Below are 6,788 nucleotides of genomic sequence, written 5' to 3' on the forward strand. Positions count from 1 at the left end.
TGGTATGAGATCTTAGGCTTGCGCTCTTCCCTGGGAGGGTGCTGAGGTGCTGGCACAGGGTGCCCAGAGAAGCTGTGGCTGCCCCATCCCTGGCAGTGTTCAGGGCCTGGTTGGACACAAGGGCTTGGAGCAATGTGCTCTGGTGGAAGGTGTCCCTGCCCATGGCAGGGGCTTGGAACTGGATGAGCTTTAAGCTCCCTTCCTACCCAAACCATTCCATGATTCTATGATGATACTGTTTTGGCAGATATTACCTGAGTCACTGGCCTGGCTTTTTCCAGCTTGCTTTTCCATGCCATCTCATGGAAGATCCATCTGCAGCCTGTGTAACAGCACCACTGACCTGTCGGTGTGAGCAGTGCCACTCCGGAATGCTCTTTCTCGGCAGCCCAAGGTACCCAGCACATTTTCCTTCCTTTGGCCGGGGTCTGGTGTCTGGCCCAGCTGACTGCTTGTCACTGAGAAAACACTGAAGTCAAAGAAGATAAGTTCAGGCAAGGGGCTGGCAGGGCCTGGCTGTGAGAAATGCTGTTCTGAGCAGCACTGGCAGGACTAAGTGAGGCTTTGAATACTGATAAACTGAGGAGATAAACAGTGCAAGTTGTTAGCTTTAGATCTGTGTATCAATCACAAGCATTTGTCCTGCCAGTTTGAAGGGAAAACAATGTTTAGTGTTGTATGGGTGGCTGAGAAATTCCTTCTCTCATAGAAGAACCTTGTCATTAAAGGTTGAGAACTCTGCTGTAAAATCCTTGCTGGTGTGAGGCTCTGCAGACAGCTTTAGAGCCTGCCTGTCTTTCTAAGAGCTGGCTTGTGCTTTACTTGAAAGCGTAACTGCTGCTTGGCTCAGTTTGAGCCCAAAGCTTTGCTCCTCTAGCAGGGTGGGAGCAGGCTGGGAGACCTGGGTCCTGCAGTGGGGCCATGCCACCTTCTTGCCTCCCTTGGGCCTCTCCTTCCATTTCCACCCTCTGTTTGACTTGACCCTTTAGCCTTTCAGCTGTCCGGGGCAGGGACCCTGTTTGAACAATACCTAATGCAATGGGAGGCCAATCCCAGGTGAGGTTTCAAGGCTTTCCTGCAAGGAAGAATGATTGCAATTATATCTCCTGCAAAAATAAATGTGCAGGGAGGAAAGAACCATCCCAGACTACAGCTGCAGTTTCTGCAACTGGACAGCCCTGCATTTATTATAGGATTATCTGCAAATTCAAACAGGTTGTCTCTTCCACTTCACTGAATGCTCTGATCCTAAATAAGCAAATTACATCACCTATTCTGATGTCCTGTTTAACTTATGACCTCAGCCTGAGTGCCGCAGGATGTGAGAGATAGCTGCTTTATTTCATTGTCTGGAGATCTGATATCTCTCCCCCCCTTCCCTGCTCTTTCAGTTTCAAAGCCCCAGCCTTTGAGAAAGGTGTTAGCATGGGATTAGGAGGAGGCGCAGAGGAGGGGGAGGAACAGAGGAAACCACCTTTGCTGAAATGGGGTGCAGAAGTGTTCTAACAGTTGCAGCAAATGTCGCTGGGTTTGTGGTTGAGGTACCAAATTTCATTGCTGCAGAGCTCATCATGTGCAAGCCGAGTTACGCAGAGGGAGCCCAGTATGGAGCAATCCATTTAGCAGGGACAAAGCAAAAGGCCTTGTGATTAGATAAAAAACCCTCTGCTTGGGGCACTTTGCGAGAACCTTTGAAGCCAGCCTGGGAACTCTGGCAATATTAGTCGATAATTAGTAATATAGATCCCTCAAGCTGTCATTTAGATTAAAAATGTGCATGTCTCTTATGAGCCTCTGTCACACCAATCTGATCAGCAGGCTTTTTTGTTCCTTTTATGTGGGTTGCTCTGTCAGTCCAGATGATGATGAGAACTGCCAGACATCATCTTTCTCACTAATTTGTGAGCCAAGCAGCTATCTCCCTGCTCTCGTGTGGCATGGAACTGGGACTGGGGCGATTTTGTTTTGTGGTCGCCTTTCCTGGCCTGAGGAACAGTCGTTTTATTCTTTTAAATGTCCTTCCCCACGCACAGTGGAAAACCAGGAGAATGTAAAGGCTGCGTATTTCAGCCCCAGCAGACAGCAAGGGGTTTGTCTCAGGAGTCACATAGGACAAAGAGGATCTGCCACTGAAATGGGGCTGAGGTGATCATCAAAGAGTTTCTAAAATGTCAGTTCTCGAAGCCTGTGGCTTAGCTTTTGAGATGCCTTCCATTGACGTCTTGTCCCTATTTGCTTCCTCTCAGCCCTGAAATCTCTTTGGAAAGGGCTGTGTCACCATTTAAATGAAGTATTAAGAAGGGTCATGTGTGCTGGATTTTGTCAACTTTGGAATGCTGAGAGAGAGAATATCGTTTTGAAACCTTCCATGGTTTAATAAAAGGTTCATCCATAGGATGCAATTTGTCAGCGCCTACAGGTCAGGAAAACCTGTGATTAACAGCATCTGTGGTTTCCCCAGATGTGTGAGTTAGCTGCTTAGTCCTCCCCAGCCCTTCACCCAAACAGAAAATTCAGCCCAATGCCTGCCCACTCCGTAGGCTGTGATTTCTTGCTTCAGAGTGCGATTGTTCAACACAAAGGGTAAGGCCCTCTTAATCTTTTTGTTTATCCTGGGCTTGGCAATTTAGATGTAATCTGCAACTTGTGCTGCCAGACTCTGGCCAGGAAGCACAGCTGGTATTATTCTGCCTCTACAGACATTGTTGAGGGAGGGAATTGACCTCAAAAGGTGCTTGTCCCGGGACTGTCTGAATGTGAGCATTGAGTCGTGAATGCACCTAGCCCCGGCGCAGCGGCGATTCATTCAGAGGGATGCAGCTCTCTTTAGTTGAGTGCCTCTACACCAGGGTCATTAAACAGCATCAGGGTTTGTGATAATTTGTCGTGGCAAATTGCACTCCTTTCGAGTCTCCAGTTGAGGTTTGGATTTGCTGATCTCTAAGGCTCTATAAACCATAGTGAGAGCTGACTGTGAGTAGTCCTGTTATGTGCAGGGACACAGGGGCACTGTAAAGCAGTTGGACTCATCCCAGTTCCCAGTCCCAATGGGAGCTGAGTGAGCCCCAGCTTATGGGTTGAGGGCAGGAGGGTGGGCCGGATACTGATCCTACCAGCTCTGCCTCACAACATGTGTGCAGACAGCACCAATCCTGTCTCATTCTCAGCACCACACTGCTGCCCATGCAGAACTCAGAGACACCCAAAGAAAGGGCTCGCCTGGGCCTAATTCTCAGCAGCGAGCCCGGACAGTGCTGCCTGGTTCCCACAGACTGTACACTTCCCTGCCAAGATTTCAGTATCTTCAGAAATTCAGTGGAGCATGAAGGTCACAGCAAGGGAAGAATGACAGCCTGAGAGCTTTTTTTTCCCCTTTCGCCAGCTCGGAGCAGACTGTTGTCTCTCTCCAGCATGTTGACTGTTTTCATAGGGTTAGCGTGAAGTTTATGTTTTACACAGACCAGTGGAAGTCAGATATGGGAATGCAGCCCATCAGCTGTGTTTCTTCAAGGAAGACGGTCTCATGTTGCAGACTTTCTTTCTCAGTGTCTGCAAAAGCTTGATTTTCACTGAAATTTCCTTTACAGATCTTTGTCTTTAGGTTCATTTTGTGGACATATGTGAGAGACTGGACCCAAGGTTTTGGTCTGCGTGTTTATTCCCTTATTGTCACTTGTGAAGCTGCGGGCAGATATTGAACGTGGAGGTGGCAGGGAAGCTGTTAATTTTTTCATGGTGTTACGTGTTACACTGCTCAAAATGATGATGCCAAATCAGCTATTAGAGGTCAAACCTCAGCTGACAGCAAATGTTTTCTTTTGAGGAAGTCATCCCTATTCCTGGGAACCAGTTTTATTTCCCCATTTTAAGTGCAAGAAAGGTATGAATGTGTGTTTTTTCCTGGAGGGCAGCACGAGCTGGAAAAATGCTGGTTTTAGCCAGTGGAAACAGCACAAGCAAACAACGATTGGCAAGGAAAACAGCACTTGTATTTAGACTAGCATAGAAAAGAAGACACAATGTAGTGCAGAGTAAATGTCCTTTTATACAGTTCTGTGCAAGGCTTTTTCTTCCTCTCATGGGTTTGGCCAGATTGTGAAGTGCATTGGTCAGCAGTGATGCTGGTGCACTGGGAGAAAGTAATGAAAGGTCAGTGGGTGACAGTGATGGAGTGACTGCAAGGAAAGGAGAGAACTCTCTGGAGAAGGCAGTGACACAGCTATAACTCCCCTGTGTCCTGAAGAAACTGTCCCCATGTTTTCTCTCAAATGTCATGAGGAAACAAGAGATTTGTAGCCAGTTTAAGATCTGTTCGTTTCCAGTCCCCTGTCCCTCCTGATGGCAGAGTTCAGTGGATTGACTGTGTCAAGAAGTCAAAATTCCCATGTTCTATACACTGTGGAGTTTCTTCTCCTTTTTGACATTGGTGCCCTCATAATGCTCTTTGTGTGTATGCCATGGTAAGGATGGGATGTCCGACTCCTGGTGCTTGAATGGCTGTGTATTTATACTGGTGGGTTCTCAGGATGATAACTCTACATCTAAATCAGCATTATGATCACTGTGGCTCATGGCAGGGGTGTTGGAACTAGATGATCTTAAGGTCCTTTCCAACCCTAACTATTCTATGATTCTATGATTATGTGAGAGACCTTCTACATTAAAAGTTAAATAATGTCGTGTCGAAGTTCCCGTTTTCACTATGGAGTGACCATATCAGGACTTCAGGTGAAGTGAATTGATATGAACCATCCAGAAGACCTCCAGGCTTTTATTTTCACTTCACAGCTGAAGATGATTGAACAGTGTCACATAGGAGCCTTCTGAACAGTTTGCTGTGGCCATCTTGCAGCACAGGTAGTGTCACGGCAATGTTATCCCAACGCCTGTTGAGAATCCTGCACAAAACCAGTGTCCTGTCATTACAAATGCAACTAAATCCTGGTTCCTGGGGAAGGGACAGTTTTGCAGTCATCCAAGATGTGCAGGGTTTACCCAGGCGGCTGTAATTGCAGCTGCAGACCTTTCTTCCTTCAGAAGAATGTGTGATCTTCAGGCATTTTCCGAAGCTTTTGTTTGAGTCAGCATTATTCACTGAGCTACACTAACAGCTTCATCCTGGTGTTTGCCAGGTCTGTAATTGCTCGATAGCATTTATCTGAAGACCTGTAGGCATTAAACTGTGTAGCTTCCTATTGGCATAAAATGAACTGTATCTGTTATTCATTGTATTATTAGTTGTGTGAGATGACACCCTATGCCAAAATGCTATTTACATGAGATATTAGGAAGTTCTTCCCTATGAGGCGCTGGCACAGGGTGCCCAGAGAACCTGTGGATGCCTCATCCATGGCAGTGGTCAAGGCCAGGTTGGACATAGGGTCTTGGAGCAACCTGTTCTAGTGGAAGGTGTCCCTGCCCATGGCAGGGGGTTGGAACTGGATGAGCTTTAAGGTCCCTTCCAACACAAACCAGTCCTTGATTCATGATTCCATGTTGAGAATGATCTGGCTGAAATGGGAGTTCCAGCTTTTAGCTGGACCAGTGCTTTGTAGGAGGAACTGCAGAAGCGAGTTCCATCTCAGGTGCACCAATGGCATGGACCGCTCCACCTCTGGCAGCCTGATCCTGGGGCACGGCAATGATAGGGGTGTCCTGCACAGGTATGGGCAGACCCCTGATCTCTGCAGCTGTTAGGGTTTTAATTTGGCGGTCTCATTGCATGGACTTAAAGAAGGAGCAATCTCTGAGCAGGGTCCTGCAGGAGGAAATGAGCTGGTGGTTGGAGAGAGGGAAGCTGGTGACAGAGGAGTCAGAGGAGGAATACAGTTCCCTACAAACAAGGTCATGTGAACGGCTGTTTGGTGACAGGATGGAGTGATTGATTTGCAAGGATAATAGGTCACTGTGGAGTCAGCCTGAAAGCTGGAGCCTCTCAAAATGTGTGGGACACTGTGGAAAAGAAAATTAAAAGGACATCAAGTAAAGCCCGACAGCTTCTTGCACACCAGCAGCTCCAGCTGCTGTGCTGCCCTGCGCTCGGTTTAGCACACTCCGGTTTCTCACAGTATAACTGAGTTGGGCACTAAAACATTGTTTGTGCTTCCATCAGTGCAGACATTGGCCTGCGCTGAAGGACTGAGCCTCTGCTCTCAGGATAATCCCATCCCGCGGCAGTGACCAGCCCTCCCTCGCCCTGACGAGCCTTCGCTCAGCCTCTCCTGCAGTTGGGCTGTTCCTCCCTGGAGCGGGGCATTCCCGGGATCAGCAGCATTTGGTGGCATTACTGTAGGGCTCAGATTACCCCAGTGAAAATAATTGGTTATGCAAAGTTACGCTGTTTAGGTTGGGTTTCTTCTGTGTGGCCAGTGAGGTGTGAAAGTCAATCTGCTCTGCACAGCCTGCGGGCACTCTGTCTGTGCTGACTGGATAGCTTTAGGGTTTGCCTGTTTGGGGGAAAAGCTGTTCAAAGGAACACAAACCACAGATGGGTTTGGTGGGACGGGGCTCCTGAGCAACACAGTGCTCCTGAATCATAGAATCATAGAGTCATCCCTGGCAGTGTTCAAGGCCAAGTTGGGTGGGACCTCCACTAGGGCGACCTGCTCTAGTGGAAGGTGTCCCTGCCTGTGGCAGGGGATTAGAACTGGAGGATGTTTAAGGTCCCTTCAACCCAAACTGTTCTTAGTTTTTTCTTAGTTTTAGTCTGATTAGTTAATTCTCATGGTTAGGAGAAGGACTCTCATGGTTAGGAGAAGGACTTGCTGATGGTAACCATCTTATGCTTT

Source organism: Nestor notabilis, unplaced genomic scaffold (assembly GCF_000696875.1).
Source record: "Nestor notabilis isolate BGI_N333 unplaced genomic scaffold, ASM69687v1 scaffold13105, whole genome shotgun sequence".
Lineage (NCBI taxonomy): Eukaryota > Metazoa > Chordata > Aves > Psittaciformes > Psittacidae > Nestor > Nestor notabilis.